General features: G+C 48.2%; 1 protein-coding gene across 6 annotated transcripts in view; it reads right to left on the bottom strand.

Moving 5' to 3' along the window:
* Positions 1-27,511, bottom strand: part of RAP1GAP (RAP1 GTPase activating protein) — a 1,905,843-nt gene that overhangs the window by 703,692 nt on the left and 1,174,640 nt on the right. Inside the window, exon 1 of one of the 6 annotated variants that reach the window (XM_069610365.1) lies at positions 4,563-4,904. The exons of the other annotated variants lie outside the window; for them this stretch is intronic. The gene's annotated coding sequence lies outside the window, so the exon portion shown is untranslated. Of the gene's footprint in view, positions 1-4,562; positions 4,905-27,511 lie in introns of those variants that run through there. 6 annotated transcript variants of the gene reach the window in all.

Genomic DNA, 27,511 nt, shown 5'->3' with positions numbered 1-27,511 from the left:
AGATATGGAGTTGGATATGGATGGTAGCGCTTCAGGCCAGAGCTCATAGTAACTGTGCAACCTAAAGGGTGGCTGTGCTGGCTGAAGGGTGGCTGTACTGGCTGCAGAGTGGCTATGCTGGCTGCAGGGTGGCTGTGCTGGCTGAGCCATTGAGAACTCCATGAACAAAGGAATACTACTTCAGTGTCAGACCAGAGCCTGTAGGAACTGTGCAACCTGAGAGATGGTGCTGCTGTCTGCACCCCGAGCCTCCGAGGAGGTGTGTTTATCGTGAGGCATAGCTCTGCCCTTCTAGACTGGCTCCCTACAGTGTCACAAAAACCTAAGGGATAGCCCTGTCCTGTTTTGTGAAGTTATGAATAGTGCTGTTGACCATGTCAGAGCGATTGCTCTGCCGTAAAATATTTCCTTTTGGACGGCTCTATAGGCAATTTCCATAGTATAAAATGCCCGGCGCTTTGAGGCACTCCTGATTTTATGGCAAAGATCTCCTTATCTTATCACCCAACCGGAGTTGGTACTCATTTATCGACCTCGGAAAGACGAAAGGCTGAGTTGGCCTTGAAGAGATTTGAATGGGCGACCTGCAGATCACACAGAGATTTCAACATGAGCACTCAACGCTCTGAGCTATCTTACCTGCTTTATCTTGAATGACTGCCGATTTTCACAGGAAATGCTCGCCCCCTAAAAGGATCACTCACCCAGAGTTCGTTACTTCCTTTTTATACTCTATGGCCCTGAGTCACATGACATTTCCCAATGGGGTTTTGCCATTATAAAACGCTTCTGTGAATTAGGCCCTATGCGTCACACTGCGCTCTGAGACCCTTTCTTTGGATCAGCAAAACACAAATCAAGAGTTGCTTTTATTCTGTTTTGGGTGGTTTGGGAGAGTATTTGACTATTTTACTAATCCAGAAACTGAAAGGCCTATTTTAGAATGCATATGTTAGTGGTCTTCAAACTGCGGCGGGGCTGTCCCGTTTAGGGAGGCCTGGGGATTATCAGAGAGGGGGGTTGGGAAGGATGAGACCAAAAGGGAGTACAGTGACTAGATTTTATAGAAAATATAATCAGATATAGCATCTCGGGGGCCCAGCAAAAATATTGTTACTCAAGAGGGGTGGGAGGTGAGAGGCTCGGCAGCAATATATTTACTTAAGAGGGGGCTCGGCATAAAAATTATTGAATTCCACTGGCATATGTCATTGTTTGGCCCAGCGTGGGTGCTTCTTTAATGGTTAAAGACTTTACAGATTACTAAAATGTGAGCAAGCAAATTATGTGTGGCTGGATTGATTGATACGCTACACTTGGGGTGATCTTCATCAAGAAGGGAGCTTCTTGATGGCCCGATTCATGGAATTAATTGCACTCGGGCCCTTAGAGTTTGTTTTCCTGTTTTGCATGAACAGACTATGCCTCTAAGCTCTATGGGGTTGCTTGTACTGGGTGCTCCGGTCCTTTCTGGACTAAGTTACACTCTAATTGTAATGCTGGCCACCTAAAATGGACAGTTACCCAGAGTTTGTTTGTATAGGTGTGCGTGCATGCATGCGACTGAACGTGTGTGCTTTGGTTTTGCGCGCGCGTGCGCACAATGCCACGCAGCTTTCTTGTGTTAGAGAAATAAGAGCCTGTCATAAAATGTCTCAATTTCCATAGAGGTCTGGCGTGAGGTCGCAGGAACTGAGCAGTGATTGCAGCTGTGAAATACTGCCCCATCATGCATTGCGTCTTTAGCACCTGGCAGTCCAGATAAAGCCGCACCTACGCGAGCGGCACCCGGAAGGCTCTTCTTTATGGGTGAGCGAGACTCCAGCACGGGCTCTGCTGCCCTCACTCAACCTTCAACGCCGCCCACCTGTGCACACACTGCTCTTGCTCCACAGGTGGCCCAAAATAGAGATGAGTAGAGGCTGGAAATCAGTTCATTGTAACATGTTCAATGAGGTGCCCTGAGTTTGTATGAAGTGAGTTAGGGTCGGACATCCCAAAGGGGAAGACATCAAGGACGATTTAATGCACCAACTGTAATTTATGGGGTTTCATTCAGTCTTCAGAAATAAAGGACTCATCTTCTACTAAAGGAGAGGAATTTTCAGAAATAAAGTTTTCCAACACCTTGCAAAACGTTAGAGCCTTCCAGATAGGGGAGAGGTTTGCCTTGAAGCAGACTTGAAGGGCCCGATTCGCATACAGGTTTTTATAATGTCACAATCCCATAGGAAAACGCTCTGTGAATCAGGCCCTTTGTGTTTTCAGCCTAAAAAAATGAAATGACATCAAGATGTTTTTTAAGCAATAATGAAACCATCTTCCAGAATGCAGAGGATCCAGTAACACATGCTCATCTTGCAAGCTGAGGAAACCAGAGCATTGTGGAAGAAGGTCTTGTCCCAGTTCAACCAGTTTCAGTTTTAAGTGGAAGAATTGACAAGTGTAAGGGCATCAATTCACAAATGAGAACCGGATTTGCAGGGTTTGCATGAACCAAAGATTCTTATTCAAAATTGGAAACCGAAATGAAAGAAATGAAGCTTTTTCCCAAAAGTGGGATTCATTTTCAGGAAACAAAGGATTCATCTTCAACTGGGTACTGAGGATTCATCTCCAGAAAAGGGAAAACTAACTCTGGGATAAAGGACTCATATTGGAAAACAGGAACTAGAGTCTAGGAATAAGAATTCAGCAACCAATAAGGGAAATCAATTTAGAACTATGGATTTATTTTCCATTACAAGCCCCATTCTTCAGCAATGCTTATTTAACTCTAAGCAAAACAAACCTCTAATTGACCATTTCTTTCTAAGTGGGAAAGCATTTCCAGGGAATTGGCAGCCAGCTCTCAATCAATAATCATCTTCTGAACAATGGATTCATCTTCCACTATAGCAAACTGTCTCGAGCTACAGGATTTACAGATTTAGTAAAAGGAGGAAAATAAGCTTTTTGGGGTTAAGAATCATCATTCAACTTAGAACACATTGGGCCTCATTACGACCCAGGCGTTAAGGGTTAACGCCGTCGTTAACCCTTAACGCCTATTCTAATTTTAACGGCTGCTTTTAGCAGCCGTTAAAATCCATGGCTAACCTGCCATGATGCTAATTACGCCACCGTAATTTACGGTGGCGTAATTAGCGCCTTCCCCACTCCCATTATGCCCTATGGGGCAAAAATGGGAATGGGTAAGGAAAAATGGGAAATGGGGATTTACCGCCCCACTCACCTTGGAATGGGGCGGTAAATCCGCCATCCACCATGGTGTAAACATAGTTTACACCATGGTGGTAAAGTTGGCGCAATTAGCGCCTGGGTTGTAATGACCCCCATTGTCCAGAAACAGGGTTCGGACTCCTGAAAACAGATCACATTTAGAGGATGCTGGATTAATTTTCCAATGGGTTATGTTGGCTGGTAATGAGGGGGCCAATAACACATAAGAGAGCAGAAAATCCAGGAAATTGAGTATCTTCTACCAGAAATATATGCCCAGTCAAAAACAATCCAACATTTCATGGAGAGGACCAAGTGTACCTCCCGGGAAACTCTGCACGTTCATGTCACCTCATTATGGATTCATCAGTAACGACGCTTAAATGAACCATTGAAAAGCAGCATTCTGCGTTGCCAGTGAAGAAGCTGGGTAACCTGCAGGTGAATACGGCTGGCAGAGAAGACTGGGACTGGAGTGGGGGTGGGGCGGGTGGGGAGCAGATGGGGCAGGACAAAGAGAGGTGCTGCTGGAAGGGAAAACCAAGGCCTATCAGAGACCGGGGGTCAGACCACATACATGGGTTGGTTGCGCTACATATATCTCTGTGCGCTTTTGCGCCAGTGGCGCATATTGCGCACTGGCAACAGTACATCGCCGCACTTGTCATGTGCATTGCTTTGTTTTTTCAATGTGTAACAAATCAGTGTGTGTTCACTGTAGGGTTGTGTAAAGGAACAGTTCCACAGAGCGATTACTTGCACACAAACTTTTGACCTATATTCCTGCAGCAGCAGCAAAACCTGTTTTGCGGAACGGCGCACCACATAGCCCACGACACATTAGGCATACACTGCTTGTATACCATGAAGGGGTTAACCCTTACGAGTGTTCTATGCGACTTCAAGCCACAATATACTAAAAAACAATATTAAAAAAATGTCAAGTATTGTTTTACGGATCATGGACATGGGTGGGGGAGGGTCTAACTGTGGCAGGGGAAACACAAGCTATACTTCTATATTACAACTATGCAACGTCATAGAACACATCACAGACCAGGGTGCATTGAAGTAGGGTACATTGTCACCCAACTGCATGGTTCTCATTCTATTAGCCTCAGAAGGATGAAAGGATGAGTCGACCCTGTTAATGCACTTTACGCATGAATGTCTGCAGTAGGCACTGAGCCCGCTGGGCTACCTTACTGGTTTCGGGCGGAGAATGCATACAGCAACGTCTTCAGCAGCAATGCAGCAATACTCCCCTTACAGCAAAGCCACACAGCCATGACCTATCTGCTTAGGCGATAAAGGCTTGACAGCAGGCGAGCGCCACTTACTTTCAGCACGCGTCAGTGCGCACGGCGGCATCGCCACCTTCTCCTCTGCCCGCGGGACGTGGGGGCGCGCCGCGCAGAGGGTATCCCGCAATCCCTTCCCGAGGCTCGCTCCTCTCCCTGCGCCCCGTCCGTGGGTCCGCGGTGGTGCTTCCCCGCGCCGGCTCCGTCCCTCTCCCCCGGTGCTCCGCTCCCTGCCTCGCTCGCTCGCTCTCCCGGCTCCGTCTGAGAGCTTTGCCCGCGGATGCGGGATGTTTTAATCACCGGGTTTGTATTCATTACGCTCCGCGCCGTAATTATACAACTCGCTCGCTATCTCCTGCCGTCCCCTCCATCCCTCCCTCCCTCCAGCAGCGGCTGTCGCCCTGGCAACCGGATTAGCGATTCTGCCAGCACTGGAGCTCCGCGCTGAACGCCACGCCGGCCAGGGGTGCCTGTCTTTTTTGGGGGGGGGGGAGGAGCGGGTTATTACGCCTATTGCTCGCCGCACTCCCAGTAAAATAAAACAACGCGACCATAATAAACTGCCGCCAAGGGACGTGGGGCTGACCGGAAGTAGGTCCACGCACCCCTCTGCCTGCAGCCACATTGTAGGTGCCCGCCCCTCTCTCTCCCTCTCCGAGCGCTTCCCTGTCATTACCATTTGTTTTGTGCACGCGGGTGATAAACACAGCACTCTCGGCTTCCCAGCTGCCGTGGCTTCTGCTAGAGGCCCATTTTCTGGGACTATGAATCCGTCCCCCAAACACAATTATCACCTGATTTGGGAAGGGGCAGAGGGGGCCTCGTCTCTCATGGTGTGAGCGTCTGGGGTGTCATTGTGCGCTGGGTACTAGATAATAGGTGCCCTTGGCCTGTGCTCATGGTGTAAAATTGTTGGTCGTTATGCACTGGTTTTAAGGTAAAGAACACAAAGGAGGAGAGGGCTGCTTTCTCTTATGGCGTAAGCGGTATTAAGAGCTGCGTATGACACGATAGATGTATAGTTATGTATGTATGTATGTATTTGGTTTGTATGGGTGCCACGTGCATAATACACTGTCTCCAGGGCTCAGTGGGGGCCTGCTTCTTTCTGTGTGCCTGAGAGATAGCCCAGCAAGCGAATCACGTGCTTCATAGCTGCCTGTGAGTCGTGAGCGGGTTGCAGCAGCCTTTTAGCCTTACGTGGTTGACACACCGAGTACAGCTGCACTCGCTTACTAATATAACTCTGTATAGAGGTCGAGGGTCATACGTTCGGGGAAGGACCATTATCTCGAGTAATAATGACCCCTGCCAAGGTCTACAAGGCTAGCAGTAAAGGTTTGGGAATTGTGGGGTGCAGTAAAAACCCTCTCGTTATGGATTTCTGCCTGACTATATTGGGGCAGGCGTAAGGTTAGTGCCTATCCTGGCAATCACTATGCTTGCCATTGTGGCAAAAACCTTCTCCTTGCCCAGGTAAATCCACCTTTGGGTGACGAGCCCCTTTGAACACAAATCGCTCCCCACCTACAGCCACTGGTACTCGTAGCCCAAGTACTGCAGCTCGGTGCAATGGGCTCCCACACTTTATTTTTGGCTGCTAAATTGATTTTTTCCGAGCTACACCTCTTCCACAGAAGCTTTTGTCTGGATCCAGTACGCGGGCGACCTCCAACCGCCCCGCCACCCCTCACCACCCGCAGATGACGCCACCACCTGCGCGTCTGGCTGTCTGCTTATGTGGGAGAGGCATTGGCTAGCACTGTGAGGTGCAGTGTGTATTCCCCGGCCACCCCGCAAAGGGCTGCTAGGAAGCCGAGCCAGCGGTTTGTGAGCCCCTCGGCCTGCAGCTCGGGGACTCTTTCCCCCTCTATCGATGGGGAGAGTGGCCTCTTCCTGAGGAGATGGCACCCCCAACCGCCATTCTGCTCTGAGTGACGAAAAGTCTCCGAACTGCTCTGAGCGCTGCGTATATTCAAGACTTGACCCGTGACCCTTAGAAGGGTTTGACGCCTGGGCTGCTGGGGAGTCACATCTCGACCCTGCCCCCTCCTCCTGAGTGGAATGGGCCATGCACCAAAAAGGTCCGAAATCTACGACATCAGCGATGAACTTACTTTTGGGCACCGAAGGATGGAGACCCAAATTCATGTGCCATTATTGACCCGGGGACATTGGCCACATGTATAATACTATTTAAGAATGAACTGACCTGCTTGGAATGTCAGTGCAATTCCACCTACTGACCTGGAAAAAAACTGTTTAACCCTTTCTTCAACTATGCTCAGACTTCGTCCATGGCACATGTAGGTCATTGTGTTCAATTAGACCCATCAAGTTCAGCACCTTGAACAGCGCACTATCAGAGACTGGGCTCACGGGGCCACATAAGAGTTGCCGACATTTTATTGGCCTAAAAGTGGTCGAGTTTAGCATTCCCTCTTTTCCATTGGATGAGAGCGATACTGACTTTCCAGTTGGGCGTACACCCTTCATCGTCTTTGTATAGTAAGATGAGGTAGCCACAGGCCAAAAACATCTTTGCAATGTCATGTTTACATTATGTTTACATTATGTTTACATTATGTTAATCCTCAATCATCTTTAATGCACTTTTCACTTTTTACCTTTCGCAAACCTTTTACATATGTTTTAGAGCATGTTACGGATTTTGAATTTAATTTTGGTGTCACATAATTGTCCATAGCAATGTGTGTAGTCCACAGCCCTACTCTTTGTGCGTACCGTTGGCTGTTCAGTCCCTCTACTGTTTGTAGAATAATGGAAAGCTCGCCTGGTGGTACAAAAGGCTTACATTGGCGGGCTTAGGACCTCGGTCACACAAAACACAGGGGAAATGAAGCATTGGCAATACCAATAGCTTTGTCTTTGCTAAATGGAACTCATTCGGTCCTCCAGGCCTTCTCCCAGTTCCCAGGCAGAGACGGGACAGGAGTAGTAAGAACATTCCATCATTGGTGAGGAGTGTAGTACCCTTGCTTTCCCCCAGCACTGCCTGTCTACCCGTCCCCAAAATGCCTTTTAGTGTACACCGTATGTTGCATGCCACATGATACTTGTCTATAGCAATGTCCTTGGGACTCTCCATTTGACAGTAGTGTTCCATGCAGGAACCAAAACTTTTGTTGGCTCCAGAGCATCACATAAGACCCAAAACTATGTAGCTTCTCTGGCTGATGCCAAAGCACCACCTCTGAGCCAAAACCAGGATAGTTACACAGGATGGCACGAAAAACACCACATTCAATCTATAAGGCAAATCTAAACACAGAAAGAGATTTTTGACAAAACATTTTCACCCTTCAACCTACAAACTTTACGCTGATATACTTGCCTATAAGGACCAGTAAATATTAGTTTGCCTCTGCTCACAGTTCCAGAATTTTCTTCTGATACTTTCAAGTCCATTACGCCAAAGGTAATTTATAAATGGTAATTTACTCCAGGAGACTACCCCTGAAAAGACCACCTTGTAAGCAATATCAGAAACTTCCAAGCAGAATAGTGGGCTTCTACTCCCCAGGAAGGGAAGCCACAGAGAGTGGACTGAGACCCGTGTGAGTGCCAGTGTGAGTCTCCCTCTGGCAGAATAGGATCTACCTCCTACACCATAGCCAGCACCCACTTCAGATCTAACTAATGCCAGTCCAACATTACAATGGCCCACATCGGCCAGCCATCCTCTTATACCTGTCATGCAGGCAATAGGTAGATGTTGGAAAGGGGGAGTTGTTGATGGAGCAACCAATATGTGACAGGGAGGGCCAGTTTATGACACCCGAGCCTCTGACTTTTGGAAAATGCATTCACCTAGGTGTACAAAATGTAAATCAAATCTCATATGCATCACTGCCAATGTGACATAAATTGAAAGAGAGGCTCTAAAATGACTATAATACAATTCCGATATTTACTTTTAAGTAGTGGATAAACAGAGAAATATAGCTATGTTCTCCATTGAGAGCCATGACAGCATCTCTGTCGATTTACTTTGCATCAGTTACATTTGAGGTAGCTAAGCAATGAGATCACCAAAGATCTATATCTTCATATCCCAGAATGCACTGGTAGGGCATAGACTAATGGCTGCATCAGCCAAAAGGGAGGGTTTTCTCAATTGAGGTATTATAGAACAATGTCCCCTGGGTGATCAGTGGCATTATGAACAGGACTGAGCCATCTAAATATTTTGTGTATACAAATTAATTTCATTTATTGTGTAGATGGAATTGAAGACATTCACACATTACTTCTTTTTACACTCGTACAAAAGTATACACTGATGTAGCAAAGTCACAAGGATGACCTATTGTTTTTTGGTTGTGACATTATTTCTATATACTAGTGATCTGTATCAGTTTCAAACCATGACCTTAAATGACATTGACCATTGGATCATGTCATTCTCCTCAACACATGCTACATCTACTACTTATATGATAGCTAAAGACAGCAAACCAACTGAAATCTATGTAAAACCATCAGAGATGCAATTCGACAGGCGAAAAAAATCAGTTTATCACCTAGTACCTGCTATACCACCTGCAGGGCCCTAAAAAACAAGTATAGAGCCTGGGGCAAATCAAAAAGAATTATAAAAAAGCATAAGCGGTGGCAGAATATGGTGCAGGTCATATGCTCTAAAAACTCTAGAAGTATATGATCTTGCTCGGGCAAGCTCGGGGATGTGGCAAAACTGCTATGATCAATTCTATAAGAGCAAAACAATGGACAGACTTTCTAGCCAGCCGTAACATTCCTCATAGTGAGGTGGGCAGCCTGCAGTGAAAATGACGCAATGGACATCTCCCTTTAGCACCACAATTGACCATTTAATTCTTAAAATCTAAAATCTCAAGTCATCACGTGCACCTGGACCCAATGGCCTAGCATATGTAGTACTGAAAAGCAAACCTGAGTTTTGGGCCAATTTGCTGAAAATCTTATTTGAAAAAGTACTGGCTGAGGGCAGGATCCCTCAGTCATGGCAAATCCCCTTTCTAGTTCCAATCTTTAAGAAAGGTGATAAGAAGATCCCCGAAATCTCAGATTGCTATCGATGCTTGATTGCACAGGTAAAATGTTTGCATCACTACTTCTTGAGAAAGTGGATGACTGGTCTATTAAAACTGAGATATTTAATTGTTTTCAGAGTGGCTTCAGGAAAGGATATTCTATGGTACGTAACATCTTTATCCTAGATATTCTACGGAAGAAGGCTATGAAGAATGGTAATCCACCCCTTTACGCCCCGTTTGTCGACTTCCGGGCAGCCGTCGATTCAGTCCGGAGCGAAAGACTATGGGCCAAATTAGAACTCTTGGGCTGCCCGCATATATTACTGTACTACCTAAAATTACTTCACAAAGGTAATTCTGTGGCACTTAGGTTAGATAGCCAGGGGAATAGGACAGCTGCAATCCCTCAGAACTGAGGAGTCAAGCAGGGCTGTGTTTTACGGCACCGTTCTTATACAATCTTTTCACATATGACCTTCCGATTATTTTAGCCGCTAAACATAATAGTCCTCCAGCTGTCGGGACTGCCCACTGTCCGGTACTAGCCTTTGCCAACGATCTTATAATTATGGACCATACATTCAGTGGGCTCTGAAGATCAGCTTTGAAACTATGGGAGTATGCCGAGAACAAGGATCTGGTAATTAACCAGGAGAAAACCCAGTTAATGGTATTACCTGGCAGGATGATCGCCTGTCCTCGGCTCATAGTGCATGAAATTGAAATTAAATACATGCAGCAATATAGGTATCTAGTTGTCGAAGTGGACGCAAAGAGCGGTTATAATTCATGTATTCAATCACGCAAAACCAGGGCCGCTCAAGTAACATCACTGATAAGTCAATTTTCAAGTAAAAACTGCAGCCTTAGTCTATGCGGTATTCGCCAACTATATACACAGGTTTTGGCTCCTATGGTAGTATATGGCCTAGAGCAGGCTTGTCCAACCTTTTTGAATGTGGGGCCAAAGTATTCACTTTTTGTCACCCGGTGGGCCGGCAAGCCAAATGTGAACACCCTGACCCAAAGCAGTATATTCAAAAGCGATGGTGTGTGACCTTTGACGCAATAGCATCACAGGCATAGCCATGCAGTTCCAAAGATAGCTTTTGGTGTCGGGGCAGTGATCAAAGGTTAGTTTCTTGTGATTTCTTCCAGTGTGTATGTGTTGATATTTCTGCGAAATAGTGGGGGCGACCGAGCATAGCGAGGGAGCTATAACAATCATGGGAGGGTTTGGGGGGGTCTCCCCCCCACCCCCAAGATTCTTTTTCCAAATATGGGGCTGAAATTGTGCATTTTACGGCAGGAAAAGTGACCAAAAAGCCATAAGTTTACAATCAGTTCTAAAGGGGAACATGTACATTCCATGTCACTAACAGCAGACAAGAACATTGTAGAACACAACACATTTTAATGATCAATGTGTCCACAGTGTAAGAAGGCACTGTCACTGATGTAACACATTGACATGCTGGTTGTGCCCAAAATATGCCTCTGTAGCAACATGTCTATGCTGGCTATTCCCAATTTAGGCCAGCATTAGCCTCTACAAAGCATGATTGATGCTGCCTGAGCATGTGCAGTGTGCCCAATACATATGCCAGCTTATCTCTGTAATACACATTCATTACGTCTGTGGTAATGAAAGAAGCATAATCCAATTCCAGGCGGCACCTGAAGCAGTAAAAGTCCTCCGCCACGGCCTGGTTTATTGGTCGGACCCAGCATTGCAGAAATAAATTAATTAATCGTGTCCACGGACCCAACAAACATTGAACAAGTAAATAAATCGGCCAGGGGAGCCGACTTATGAATTTCTCGGGGGGTGCCCAAATATCAGAAGTGACATAACCAGCACTTATATGACCGCATTTGCATGTAGTCGCCAACTTGGTGCGAGGGAGACGGGGGGTGCAGAACAGTGGAAACATTGGCTAGCATGTATTGCATATACTAAAGGCAAGTAAGAAGGAGGTTTAAGCCTTCCAGTTGCATTTCAGTAGGCCAATATTGCCCCTACTCCACCCCTCTATAATCATCCAGGTTGTAGTAGCCCTCAAAAGGCAGAGCAACACAACTAGGATAGGAGAACGAAATGCCGTCCCATCCTGTGAGTGTGTCAAACCTCAGAGCAAAGACTGTGCGTGTTCCTTGGAGCACAATCTCACTAATTTGGTGCAAATCTCGCAAGTAGGTGCATGGGAATCCCATGCATGTGTGTGGGCTGCAGACCCCGGATCACTTGCTCACTTCTTCATTGTGAAACTCTGTCCAAGGCAGTACTGTGTCAATTGTGAGAAGTGTCATATTTTCACATTAACTATTCTTAAGGACTTTGGGTTATTGAATAGTGCTGCTACATTCAGAGTAATTCCATCCCTTTAAATATATTAGCTCTTGTATAACCACAACAGTGTTGATTTATTCTGATGATGATGTTAGACTTGCTCAATAGTTCTGGTTCTGTATCATTAAATGCACTTCAGATCTCCAGAGTCTCGGGAGGATAGCTCAGGGGCAACATGCTCGCCTTGGAAGCAAGACGACAAGGAGCAGCAGAGGTTCGATCCCTCTGGGTATATTATACCTCTACATCTGTGCACCCCTCTTGCCAAGAGGGGTGCACAGAGGGTCGCACAGATGTACAAATACACACAAACCAAAACGATTTTTAGAAATTGAGGGACAGACTTGCTTTGCATCTGTGCCTCTATTTCTAAAAATCGTTTTGGGTTGGGTGTACCTCTACATCTGTGCACCCCTCTTAGAAAGAGGGGTGCACAGATGTACAAATACACCCAACCAAAAACGATTTTTTATAAATTGAGGGACAGACTTGCTTTGCATGTGTGCCTCCATTTCTAAAATTCGTTTTTGGGTTGGGTGTACCTCTACATTTGTGCACCCCTCTTGCCAAGAGGGGTGCACAGATGTAGAGGTGCACCAAATTTTTAGAAATTGAGGGACAGACTTGCTTTGCATCTGTGCCTCCATTTCTAAAAATCGTTTTGGGTTGGGTGTACCTCTACATCTGTGCACCCCTCTTGACAAGAGGGGTGCACAGATGTAGAAATACATCCAACCCAAAACGATTTTTAGACATTGAGGGACAGACTTGCTTTGCATCTGTGCCTCCATTTCTGAAAATCGTTTTGGGTTGGGTGTACTTCTACATCCGTGCACACAGATGTAGAAGTATACCCAACCCAAAAAATGTTTAGAAATTGAGGGACAGATGCAACGCAAGAGCCTCTTGCTTTGCATCTGTCCCTCAATTTTTAAACATAATTTTTTCCCTGGCTTTCACCCTTTTAGGGGGCACCAGAGGCAGTAGCAGTCCTCCACCACGGCCCGGTTTATTTCTTTATTTGTTCAATGTTGTCTGTACAGCCTCGCGAGCCACATGAAATGGTTTGGAGGGCCGCATTGTGGCCCGCGGGCCGTATGTTGGACAACCTTGGCCTGGAGGCATTACTACTGATGGACTTGAGTTGGTTACAAGTAGTTGAAGGAAAATTCTGGCGGAGAATACTAGGCCTTCCCCAATCTATACCGATGGCGATACTCAGATTGGAGGTTGGATTATCCTCTTTAAAATCTATTGTACTGAAAAAGAGAACAGAACTGTACTTAAGGATGAGCAATAACCCAGAGAATTAGTTTATGAGAGCCATTTACTGCAAAATCGCCAAAGAAGCAACCAATTGCCACCTCAAAAATAAAACTGAAATTTACTTGAAGGAAATATGCTGGACCAACAGAGGTGACAGATTCAACCATCCCTTAAAAATAACTCTGTCAAAAAAGGTCGACCTTTGGGATTGGCTTGAAAATTATGAACATCTTGGGAAACTCCGCAAATACTCATATATTCATTATTTGCTCTATACATTTAAACAAATGCAGACCTACCTGAACCTATGTCCTTCAATCAAGCTTAGACGATTTATACTCTTATTGAGGACGGATAATCTACCGGTCCTGACAAATAGGAGCATACACAGTGCTCGGGCCCCCTTGGAAAGATTCTGTCGTGTATGTAAAGATGGAGGAACTAAAGAAACTGCAAAACACCTATTGATAGAATGCACAAACATGGCAGATATGTACTTATTATGCTATAGTAATCATGTACATGACTTAGAATCTATCAGAGAACCCATGTTTTGGCAATGTTTCATAAATTCTCAAAACTTGCAGATACTAATTCTATGTTCAATGTCTGGCTAAAAGTAGAAAGACTCTTGGACATCTCCATCTGAATTCATCCAACCTTACGGATTTAACCCACGGCCAAGTAGAAAGTAATATTTTTTTTTGTATATTTTTTTTATTGATTTAGTTGAATTTTAACAACTTTTCAATAAACAAAGTAAAACAAGACATCAATAAAAATACTATACATAAATGATCTAGGTATAAACAATCATAAAATCATTAAAACATACGCTATCAAATCCAGACAATATCATCACACTGATCATATATCATTAAGGTTGTAACATGTACAATAGCAATGCACACATAAGGTTCAATTACAGTTTGAAAGTAGAGCTTGTGGATTATTTGGTTTATCTAGTTTTAAAGAAGATAAGAAAATTATATTAGCTATTTGGATGCCCAACAAGGTAGAACCAAAGATGTAATTCCAACAAACGTTGGGTTCAAACATGGCAAAACTTGAACAATACTTATGAAAGTGTAGATGTCTAAGCGAGTTTAGCTGAGTACATTGTGTGATTAAATGAGCCAAAGTTTCAGGACATTCGACCGAGTGACAAAACCGACAATTGTTATAAATGGAGGAAATTAGTTTACGCGTGCATAAGAGATCTCTGGTTTCCCAGATATGCAAGCGAAAGCGCAGAATTAAGGATCTGTATTTTAGTGAAGGTGCTTTTACAAGATATTTTTGAGGAATTCCTTTTTTATGAGGCGGAAAGCGATGGGTAGTGGCATGCTTATATGACAAGCATTTTTGATGATTCATGATCCATGAGGACTGCAATAGTTTAAGTTTGGCCTTATTAGGATCGTGTAAGAAAATATCAATACTGATTTCAGCTTGAATCAAGATCCTATAAACCGACAACAGCCAACTTCGAGCAAAGGAGTGGTCTGTAGAGAATATATAAGCAGAGATTGTCTTGAGTAAGTAATATCAACTACTGGGTAAAGAGGATTCAGGAACAGGCATATGGACCCAACGTAACTTTGGTTGAGATGATTATGGACGCATGATACCCCAAGTGCTATTGGTAATTAGTTCCATTTGTACTCCCGGACTGTACATGGGGATCTTAAATAAGGAAGCACTTAGAAATATGAGTTTTCCTCATATCTAATGTTATTGTAACGCTCACCTGGTTCCCCCGGAGGCGCGGGTCTTGATCTGGCGAGGATACTGTCTTCAGTGTTAGGCGCAGGGTTCGTTTTGCTCCCGGACTGGGCCCCCTTCCCACCGACAGTTTAAGCTGAAGAGAGAGATGTCTGCAAGGGTAAACCAAGGTATTAGTGTTTGGAAGGTTCGGAAAGTTCCTAGCCCCTCTCGCCCTTTCTTTCCCCGTGGAACTGGGTTGATATTGCGCTTACCTTATATAGGTAAATGCCGGGCTCTCCATCCTGCGTCTTATGCAGGGGCGCTGGATCCAGTTGCTTCACTGGATGCGAGCTCTGCCTCTTGATAGCAGAGGATTTGCTGAGAGCGAAGACGCCGTTAATGCACGAGCGTGCCTTGTAAGTATTAAAGTTCCTTTTGCCTTGTTTTCTTCTCTTTCATAAGTCTTAAGTCTGTAAAGTCTATGTCTTTCCCTTTTCAGATGCTGTGACGATGAAGATTATCCTTCTAATGGCACGTAAGTAGAAAGACTGCACTAGCGCTGGAGAATGCTCCGTAATGTTTCTTTTGTCTTTGCAGGTGCTGAGGTGCAGCGCGAACAGATTGAAAGCGAGCATAACACAGGTAAGCAGTCTTGTAACTAAGCGTTACTAACCGATGTATCTTGCCTTGCAGGTGCCGGAATGCAGCGCGAGCTGAGTTGGAACGGGCGTAACACAGGTAAGCAGAACTTGTAGTTGAATATTACTAACCGATGTTCTCTCTCTTTGCAGATGTCGGATGCCGGAAGAGAAAGGCAGAAAAAGGCGCCTTGGATGCTGCCGTTGGATTAGGTAAGTAGATTCACTGCCTTTACTTTAACCTAACCTGTGCCTTTGTTTTGCAGGAGCTGCAGAAGACTGAAGAAGACTGCAGATTGGATTCCAGCTGGTTATTTCGTGTTCACAGGATCTGGAGCTGGAGGTTTCCTGGAGCTGACACGGTGAGCGTCCTGCTGCAGATGCAGAATAACGCGAAGCACGTGAAACCAATCGGGTGTGGTTTAAATAGCCTTCTGTAGTGCTTAGGCGTCTCCTTCCACGGCCCCACCCAGGTAAGAAAAAGAGTTCCAGATTTCTAAAAGAGTTCCTGTGTTCTGCTTCCAGGGAGTGGCTCCTGCTCCACCCAGACAGAAAAAGTAGTTCCAGGCAGAGAAGGATCAGGAGACCAGTTAGCTGGTAAGTAAGCAGCATGGTCTGCTACAGGTAGGTCCACCAAGCACTCTTATCCAATATGAGCCCGGCGCTTCCTGTGCCGGGACCAGTCACCATCATGAGCCTGGCGCCACTGGCGCCAGGACAAGGTCCAGAAGGTCCCTATAGGGACTGGCTGGTTCCTGGGATCAGAGTCATGGGCCTGCTTCCAAGGTCGTGGGGCAAGTCCTGACCCCTTGGAAGCAGGGATCATGAGTTATTCACCTCAAATATGTTTGATGTATTTTATCTTTTTTTCTCTTTTCTCTCTTCTTCTTCTTCTTTTTATCTGCTCTGATATCTGAAATATTAATGTTCATGTATTCAAAATAATTTATAAATATGTGTAAAGTTTAATTATAAACTGTATCACATTATTAATAAAATTTTAAATTAAATGATTTCTATATAAATATCTTCCTGTTGCTCACAGACCAAGAGACTTATCCCTTCTTGAAATACACACAGCATGTAATCAAACATATTGAGGGCACAGCCTTTGATCCAGATATCGATTAACTTGTGGAAAGTGACAGGAGTGTACACTAATATACTTTAACCATAAGTACTCATAATCTTTGACAAGTGTCTCAATAATAGATCACACCAACACTCCACGCCTACTGAGTTTGTTCATGTGCTCATCCATTTTGCACATACACAGTTTTCTATACAAAGGCCATTTTATCTTCAAATCAAAGGAACAGCAATGGGAGCAGGCTTTGCCCTTCCTGGTTAATATTTTCATGACCTCCTTTGAAGAAGACTACCTCTATGTAAATAATTCATATCGATATTATATATGGTAATATCACCAGTATACAGATAACATTTTGGGTATCTGAAAGGGGGATATTGTTTTCCTCAATAATTTCAATCAAAGGATGAATAGTATGAATGAAACTGCAAACGTTACTGTGCCGAAAAATATCAATGGACATTCATATCTGCGAAGAATCACATACGGCAATAAGGGTGGTCTAAAACCCAGATTTTACAGAATAGAAACAGAGCAGAGTACTCCAACCAAGCAAAGCAGCCAGCACATCATGGCACCATTTCTGAGGATAAGACTGGCCAACAAAGATTATCTTAAAGATTCAGAGTTCTGTAGTAGTCATCCTGAGATCAGACAACCAGCATTGCAAAATACCAAGTAGGTGATATTCTAAACTGCCCACTGTCCCTCTACTTCGCACGGACACAAGAGAAGCAATCGAGCCAGATTGGCCACCTAGCGACTCAGGAACAAAGAGATCAAATCATGAACATTAATATAAAACAGGGTTACCCCTCGGCGTACTGGCAAGCATCACTGTAACAAGAATGGGACATGATTCAAACCAACATTAATGTACCCGCAAAATCTCAGAAAATCAGTATAACCCCTGGATGCTATATGAAATCATTGCTGTCATCTGGTACATGGTAGTAACGGTAAAAATGTGGCATTGTAAATAGGACTTGTTTTTAAAATACTGCATACATATGAGAGGGGATCACATGGGATACTTATCAAATGCAATACGTAGACAAAATCCTGCATGGGGGAAATATGGCCATTGTACCTCGTGCAGTAGTTACTACATTTCTTCAGTAAAAACCTTAAACATTGCATATGAAAAATTAATAAAAAGGCACAATCCTATACATAAAAACATGTTATCTAATAATAAAATCCAACAATTAAAATTTTAATTCTGTGCTGTCCCTTTTGAGACATTCTTTGGTCTTCGAGCCCTGGGACAAAACCAGCAAGATCTACTTGCAGAGGCCTGGAAATCTGGAGTAGGCATCATACGATGGCGCCTAGAAGCAAAACGTTGAGTTGTGCTATTTGCAGCCCCCTTCTGATATGGTGAATCTGGGGTGCACCCCTTGCCTTCATCCTCTGGTAGCTGCCTTGTCACTTTTTACATAAAGGTGGTGCTTCGACTGCATCTTCTGAGGCTTTTGAGGGTGAGGGTGAGGGGAGTATATGCCAACTCAGCCTTAAATTTGAGACATGTCAATACTAGTGTCATGTAGGCTGCAGCCAACTTTCTGAAGATTTTCAGAGGGACCTTCCTCATGATAAACAATTAGGTCTGGTCTTGCAGATGCTAAAGGTATTTTTCAGGCTATTCTTGAGTGGTCTGCTCAGTGTCGATGGGCATGTACATTGGTGTTGACATGCAAGATCAGCGTGGGTCGGATCCCCTAATTTTGAACTGGCCTTACACAACCAACTATTGGGCCTTCGATAGGTCAACGTGGGAGGTAATGAAAAAGAAGTCAAACCTCCACACTTAGAGCTAAATCCTTGGCTGTTCCTACTAATACCACTCTGAATCCGTCAACAGCATCAAGATAGGACTCTAGATCAAGGATCTCAGTAGGTTTCAAAGGGTTCCTTGAGAGGAGACTGATTCCTCCTCCAGATGCTGGAGGAGTGAGCAGATGGTCAAAGTTCTAATATGATGGGCTTCGGAACAGTTCAGCATAGCGACTTGTCAGGTGGAATAACCAACATTAGGGTGGTGCCTTTTTTCACGCATCTCCTTGTTCGGGGTAAGATCATGGAGTTTTGTAGTAGGGTGGTTCCTAGTTTCAGAGAATTCTGAAGTCTGATCGGTAGTCTTAAGGGGGCCTACGAGTAGGCTGCCCTTCCCTCATTTGGCAGGTGTAGTGTGTGTGAAAATGAAGTGCAGAAGCTCCAGACCCTGAAGGCCCGGGAACCAATTCCCAACACAGGAGCTGGCCAAAGGGGTTTACTCCAGTTTGCATACTATTCCAAACAACCTTGCACACCTAACAATGGCACTAGACTGGCTCGCCTCAATCATTCCCGTTACCTAGAGACGTTTAAGATGACCAGCAGGCTCTGATCCTTGTGTTTAATGCAGTGCGACTTGTTATGTGCTGTGGACATCAAGGGCCCTTACTTGAGTGTACCTATGTATCCCGGAGGAGATTCCTCTGCCTGGACGGCCTGCTTCTTTGATTCCACTGCGGACAAAGCCTCAGTGGCTCTTAACTGTTTGACCAGGGGTTAACAATCAGAAGAAAACCAAAATGGTCCCTACTCAAATTTCCTTAATGGCTTTCAGGGGTGGGGGAAGGACAGGATTCATGGATACCATGGGCAGTAAAGGAAATGCCCTAAAGTTGAGACTGGCCAGTGCTAGTGCCAGATAGGCTGTGGCAAGGCCATGGTGTTTCCTACAGAGGAGAGTGAAAGACTTCAGGGGCATTTCACCTGTTCCTGACCAGGTCCCATATCAGCTGGATGGGATCAGCGTATTCTGGGACTGATTGCTTTGTGAGTTCTTGCAGCGCTCAAGGCCAGATTGAAAATTACTCAGGTATATCTAGCGCTGGAACCAGTCAGAAAACTAAGTGCACCCGCATCTCAATTCTTGAAGTTCTATAGCTGGACCTCACCCGGTGGAGCTGTCTGGAGAATATTATGAATGGTTTGACTTTTTTGGAAGTAGCTGGGGTGCCGACCTGCTGAAGGAGTTTTCCCTACAGTTTCTTTTTGGGCTTGTCACTGCAGTTTTCCTGATGTTTGCTGTCAGGGTCTATTGCTGTCTGTAAAGGAGGGTTGGGGGGGCTCAAACACCCCACCCGGAATGTCCTTGGGGATCCACTGCCATTATCCTTGTTCTGGTATAGGGCTGCCAAGCATTGCTGTCCACCAAGTCACTATGATCCATCATCTTCCTAGCTGGATTCTTTGCTCCTGTGGGGGTTGTCCTTGACTTGGGGTTCAAGCCATTCAAGCCATTGGTCACCGGGTCCCATAAACTGCACTTAAGAATAAAGCCTGTAAACGCAGGTTGTTTTGCTGTGCAGCAACAGTTTTCTCTGTAACTTCCACTGTGAGCACTTACCTTTAAGTCCTGCAGTGGGTGATTAATCCTGATACTTATCTTCAGGGGTCCTTCTGGTCCAGGGTCGAGGTTCTTTGTATTGTATTATATTGCAGTCGTCATTTATATAGCACCATTTCCCCATTTGTATTGACTCAATGCGCTTTGTGGTTGGAACACCCTCTGGGACTGAAGTACATGTGTGGGAATGTTCTAAGATGCATGTGTGCATTCTGCCGGGTTAGGACTTAAGGAGTTGGCTAGGCCCTAGTAAGCAACCCAGAGGTCAGGCATGTGGGCTGGTGCTGTCGGTGGTTTAGGATACAGTTCTAGTGCAGAGGACTCAATGTGTGCCCATCTAGACCAAAACTTTACATAGGTTTGTAGAGGAGCAGGTAGATGCTATCTCATTAGTTCCTACCCCCTCAACACCGTCATACTGGAGCAGTCAGAGGAGAGCAGTAAATGGGATCCCCTGTATTGTTTCCATAGAGCATCAAATGTCTGAGAGACATTATGCACTCAGACAGCCATACAGAATGTACCCTCGCACTGGGAGTGTGGGAGGATGCTACATGGAAGCATATCTCCTGCCAGGATGTCAGAATGCATCTACAGACATTATGGATGAACATTAAAGTGAAATCTGACAAGGACAGAGTGATGTCATAAAGAATATATATGAACCTATGCTGAAACAATATGAATATACTTAAGAAGTAAAGTTGTAATTGAAGCACATGTACATAAAGATAACGTAACTTACTGACCAATAACTGAAATATGCAGTAACGCAAGGTAGAAAAAAAACATATAGAAGCTTGCAACTGAGGAATATATAACGTGTCAAGGACGGCCATAATGGGAAAATGGACAATTGCTCATGTTGAACTTAACCAAGCTACCCTAGAGACAGGCAGCGGTTGTAGAATCAGGAGACGTGGAAAAACAGCTCTGTGTGCAGACCCGACGATGAGTCAAGGCTGACCCATGGTTAAGGATGCTATTTTAAGGGACAAGCACAGAGCACAAAGGGAATACATAGATAGGCTCTGAATATGGGCCATTCTTCATAGTTGAAAGAAGAAGAAAACATCTGTGAGAGCCAAACTAGTGGTCAATTAAAAATACACAAAGTCCATATGAAATAGAGTGAGTGAGTCTCTAGAGGCCAAGAGGAGCAACAGCACCCTGCATAATTAAATCAAATAGCAGTACATGGAAGGCTGAAATTGACAAATTTATGGTTTCTTCACACGTGACTCAGAAGTCAAAAACTGACACGCAGATTCATGGAATAATTAGCGCGGCGCAAGTGGCCAAAAACGTGCGATTCGCAGTGGAATAGCGAAAATCGCAGTGCAAGTGCGAAAATCGCACGAAAAGCAGCGCACATCGATTCATGGAAGGCCGTGCGCGAGAAAACCATCGGATGTGCGCTAAAAAAGTGCGCGGCGCACGTTGGCGCACAGGCCATCTAACGGCGTGCGCCAGGTCACAGCAAAAATCGCACAGGCCACAGCGAAAATCGCACATAGCGCAGCACACACAACAAAAGTAGGCGGAACACGGGGCGTAACACTCGGAATGGGGAACAACTTGCCAAAATGTGGGCGTCACGGGGGAAGTACAGGGTGCAAGTGCGCGGAACGCCCACACGCTCGCCTACAACCCGTATTCATGGAATCGAATAGGGAAAAAAAGCTCACGGTCAAATCAGCGCACAGGCACAAACACGACCACCACAAGAAAGCAGGCGGTAGCGTCTCTGCGCCTGTAATAAATGTGCGCCAAAAGGTGCGCCAACAAATAGCACCTATATACAGCCATGATGAATGTCCTATACTGTGGCCCTCCAGGACAAATGACATGCAAAGGGGTACCCACAAACACGGACACCCGCTGACTGAAAAATAACGTGTGCGTGTATTCCGGGGTGCGCGGGAAGTCTCACACGCGATTTGGCAGGGTACGTGGATTTCAGGGGTGCGCGGGAAGTTCCACACATGATTTGGCCGGGTACGTGCGGGGGAATTTCCACACGCGATTTGTCTGGGTACGTGGATCTCAGGGGTGCGCAGGAAGTCACACACGCGATTTGGCAGGGTACGTGGATTTCAGGGGTGCGCAGGAAGTTCCACACGCGATTTGGCCGGGTACGTGCGCGGGAATTTCCACACGCGATTTGTCTGGGTACGTGGATCTCAGGGGTGCGCGGGAAGTCTCACACGCGATTTGGCAGGGTACGTGGATTTCAGGGGTGCGCGGGAAGTTCCACACGCGATTTGGCCGGGTACGTGCGCAGGAATTTCCACACGCGATTTGTCTGGGTACGTGGATCTCAGGGGTGCGCGGGAAGTCTCACACGCGATTTGGCAGGGTACGTGGATTTCAGGGGTGCGCGGGAAGTTCCACACGCGATTTGGCCGGGTACGTGCGTGGGAATTTCCACACGCGATTTGTCTGGGTACGTGGATCTCAGGGGTGCGCGGGAAGTCTCACACGCGATTTGGCAGGGTACGTGGATTTCAGGGGTGCGCGGGAAGTACCACACGCGATTTGGCCGGGTACGTGCGCGGGAATTTCCACATGCGGTTTGGCTGGGTACGTGTATGACAGGGGTACGCAGGAAATTCTACACGCGATTTGGCTGTGTGCTCCCAGGTATTCCCTGTACACCCTCCACGGCCCCTGCAGGCAGCCGACACCACAGGGGACTACCCTGCACACCTGCCCATGTCACCCAGCGCCCCCACCCCCCAGCATCCAGGGGCACCCTCCACCAGGCCCCCACCCATGTCACCCAGCACCCCCACCCCCCAGCATCCAGGGGCACCCTCCACCAGGCCCCTACTCATGTCCCCCTGCACCCCCACCCTCCAACAGTGCAGGGGCAGCACCACCAGGGCCCCACTCATGTCCAACTCATGTCTCCCACCACCCCCACCCCCCAGCAGTGCAGGGGCACCCTCCACCAGGCCCCCACTCATGTCTCCCACCACCCCCACCCCCCAGCATCCAGGGGCACCCTCCACCAGGCCCCCACTCATGTCCAACTCATGTCTCCCACCACCCCCACCCCCCAGCAGTGCAGGGGCAGCACCACCAGGCCCCCACTCATGTCCAACTCATGTCTCCCACCCCCCCACCCCCCAGCAGTGCAGGGGCACCCTCCACCAGGCCCCCACTCATGTCTCCCACCACCCCCACCCCCCAGCATCCAGGGGCACCCTCCACCAGGCCCCACTCATGTCCCCCTGCACCCCCACCCCCCAGCAGTGCAGGGGCAGCACCACCAGGGCCCCACTCATGTCTCCCACTACCCCCACCCCCCAGCATCCAGGGGCACCCTCCACCAGGCCCCCACTCATGGCCCCTATCACCCCCACCCCCCAGAAGTGCAGGGGCAGCACCACCAGGCCCCCACTCATGTCCAACTCATGTCTCCCACCACCCCCACCCCCCAGCAGTGCAGGGGCACCCTCCACCAGGCCCCCACTCATGTCCCCCTGCACCCCCACCTGTTACCAGACATTTGGTCGAAACAAATTGGTCGACCAGACAAATGGTCGACCCAATTTGGTCGAAAACCAAATGGTCGATTTTTTATTTTTTTTATTTTCACCCCTTTTTTTTGGGGGGGGGTCCCGCCCCCAACCCCCTTTTTTTCTAAAAACCCATTTTTGTAAAAAACGAAAACCCAAAAATAAATATATAATTAAAAAATAAAATTCGACCATTTGGTTTTCGACCAAATTGCGTCGACCAAATGTCATTCGACCAGTTTTAGGTCGACCAAATGTCTGGACACCACCCCCACCCCCCAGCATCCAGGGGCACCCTCCACCAGGCCCCCACTCATGGCCCCTATCACCCCCACCCCCCAGCAGTGCAGGGGCAGCACCACCAGGCCCCCACTCATGTCCCCCTGCACCCCCACCCCCAGCATCCAGGGGCACCCTCCACCAGGCCCCCACTCATGTCCAACTCATGTCTCCCACCACCCCCACCCCCCAGCAGTGCAGGGGCACCCTCCAATAGGGCCCCACTCATGTCTCCCACCACCCCCACCCCCCAGCATCCAGGGGCACCCTCCACCAGGCCCCCACTCATGTCCCCCTGCACCTCCACCCCCCAGCAGTGCAGGGGCACCCTCCACCAGGCCCCCACTCATGTCTCCCACCACCCCCACCCCACAGCATCCAGGGGCACCCTCCACCAGGCCCCCACTCATGTCCCCCTGCACCCCCACCCCCCAGCAGTGCAGGGGCAGCACCACCAGGGCCCCACTCATGTCCAACTCATGTCTCCCACCACCCCCACCCCCAGCAGTGCAGGGGCACCATCCACCAGGCCCCCACTCATGTCTCCCACCACCCCCACCCCCCAGCATCCAGGGGCACCATCCACCAGGCCCCCACTCATGTCTCCCACCACCCCCGCCCCCCAGCATCCAGGGGCACCCTCCACCAGGCCCCCACTCATGTCCCCCTGCACCCCCACCCCCCAGCAGTGCAGGGGCACCCTCCACCAGGCCCCCACTCATGTCTCCCACCACCCCCACCCCCCAGCATCCAGGGGCACCCTCCACCAGGCCCCCACTCATGGCCCCTATCACCCCCACCCCCCAGCAGTGCAGGGGCAACACCACCAGGCCCCCACTCATGTCCAACTCATGTCTCCCACCACCCCCACCCCCCAGCAGTGCAGGGGCACCCTCCACCAGGCCCCCACTCATGTCCCCCTGCACCCCCACCCCCAGCATCCAGGGGCACCCTCCACCAGGCCCCCACTCATGGCCCCTATCACCCCCACCCCCCAGCAGTGCAGGGGCAGCAACACCAGGCCCCCACTCATGTCCAACTCATGTCTCCCACCACCCCCACCCCCCAGCAGTGCAGGGGCACCCTCCACCAGGCCCCCACTCATGTCCCCCACCACCCCCACCCCCCAGCATCCAGGGGCACCCTCCACCAGGCCCCCACTCATGTCCAACTCATGTCTCCCACCACCCCCACCCCCCAGCAGTGCAGGGGCACCCTCCACCAGGCCCCCACTCATGTCTCCCACCACCCCCACCCCCCAGCATCCAGGGGCACCCTCCACCAGGCCCCCACTCATGTCGCCCACCACCCCCACCCCCCAGCAGTGCAGGGGCACCCTCCACCAGGCCCCCACTCATGTCCCCCTGCACCCAGGTCCTCACAATCCCCAATCATGTGCGTTATGGTCAGCCTCCACAGCCAAAAGGCCCTACCAAGTAACCCATTCACCCACATGGAAATGAAAATTACATGTTACTCCCCCAATGTTCATAAAGCAAATGAACCCATGTCCGTCACACACAATGGTTGCAATTGAATGGGAAAACACCCAACATGACATGCATGAAACCAATGAGATGATACCACACAGTGAATTATGAAAACAAAATTTTGTATTAAAAAAAATTGAATGCAAATGAAATGAAACAAACTACAATGGCAATGAAAAAAAGATAAGCTGCATGTCCGTCCAAAAAAATCAAAAATACAAATCCAAATCCAAAAAAATGTTGTCCAAAGTCACATTAAAAATAAAGTCAATCAGAGAGAGAAAAATAAATGCAAAGACCATTGCTCCATGGTGAATAAATAAAAAAAAAATAATCAAACAATCCAATGAAGAACTATGTACAAAACATCCCAGGGTCCATGAGCCCAACTGAACACAGGAAACCTACAAAAAACCCTAACTAAAATGCAACTATATACAAAAAGTGGAGCAGTGTCCGTCGACTCCAAATCATAAGAAGAAACAAAGGAAACCTAAAACTAAAGAACTATATACAAAGGCGGCGGGCAAGTCCAGCGGCTCACTCCGTGGTGTTCCGGGCCAGGGCATCATCAAACTCCTCGTCTATGTCCCGGAGGCGGTCCTGTTCCATGGCCCGAGGGTCCGCAGGGACGACGCCATCTGCTCCTCCAACCCCCTGCGGATTGCCTCGAGGCACTCGGCCCGCCTCAGGGCCCTCCGCATGGAGTTCTCCGCCCTGACCATCGTGAGCCGCGCCTCTTCCGCCCGCCGCCGCTCCGCACCTATCTGCTGGCCCAACCGCAGCCACACGGAAGACACTTCCTGTCCTGGGTCCTCCTGCCCTCCGGCCGATGCCTGCCCCTCCGATGTTGATGGCCCCGAGCCATGATGCCTCCCACGTTGACTCTGCTGCTGCCTCCGATGCAACTGCCTCTGCCAGCACAACGGCATCCAGGCTGATGGAATCCACCGACGCCGTCGTGCACGTGCCCTGCTTGATGATGCCGGCACATCCTCCATCTGCTGGGGTACAGTTGCTGTGGTGTCCACCCCTGCTGGACCTCCGACTCCCGACTGTGGCAGGGATGGGATCCCCACCGAGCTGGCTGCATTGGTCAGGGCAGGTCCACAGGGGGCCCTGGTGGCATCTGGGCCGGAAGACGGCAAGGAGAACGACCGGCGTATAGCCTCCACAGAGGAGGAGAGGGCCGCCAGATTGGCCGACACATGCAGGAAACCCCCGAACATGGAAGATCCCAATTGGGCCACGTCGGCACGGTGCTCTTCATGATGACGTGCGTGCTCCTCCCGGGAAGCACGCACGTCATCACGAATTGCACCCGCGTGCATCGCAACCCCAATCAGGACCTTCTCCATACGGCCATGGGTCCCCTCGTCCGCAGGTGGAGGGGAGTCAGGTGACATGGACATCCCCTCTACCTGCGGACGGGCCTGGGACGGGGCATCCCTGCTAGTGCATGGTGGTGCACTCACAGGGTCAGGGACAGCGACATGCACAGGCCCCTCCACGGTGTCCTGTGCTGCCTCCTGCCCCTGCCCCTGGACTGCACCACTTGCACCAGCAGGGATGCCCCCACCAGGCCCCATGTGTACCTCAGTGGTGGCCTCCTCCTCCTCTGTGGAAACCACCAACCTGGATGGCTCCTCACCATCTTCCGCCGTAGCAGGCCCCTGTGGGGGCTCACCCACCCCTTCCGCTGCAGCCGTGGGGGCATCCCCGCCGCCTTGCTCCACAGCGCCGTCTCCGCCCTCTTCTTCACTAGCCGCTGCGTAGAGGGAGACATAGAACACAAGCATCAGGGTACTGTTCAATGGTCCCCTAGACAGGAAGCAATAGCAGATGAGTACCACTGTCAAAGTACACTTCCATCATGTCCCTCCACAACACATGGGTCAGTCCAGGCAAAACACACACAGTAACAGGCATGGAGCATGCCATGGACATTTCCATACATGTCCAATGGACTCTTGAAACATACAATGATATGGAACTCACATGCATCATGGGTCATGCCTATCACATGCACACACTAAACCTCAGTCACATCCATCTGGCCTCATACACCCCAAACACAGTGGATACAAGGATAACTAGGCTGCATCAGTGAATCTGTGCATTGTCACACACATGTGTCATGCATCCATGGCATTCACAAGTCACAGACACGCAGGTCAGGCACACAGACATGGCTACCATACCATGGCT

Source organism: Ambystoma mexicanum, chromosome 8, assembly GCF_040938575.1.
Source record: "Ambystoma mexicanum isolate Mex_15411 chromosome 8, UKY_AmexF1_1, whole genome shotgun sequence".
Taxonomy (NCBI): domain Eukaryota; kingdom Metazoa; phylum Chordata; class Amphibia; order Caudata; family Ambystomatidae; genus Ambystoma; species Ambystoma mexicanum.
This window is presented reverse-complemented; position numbering and strand designations above follow the sequence as displayed.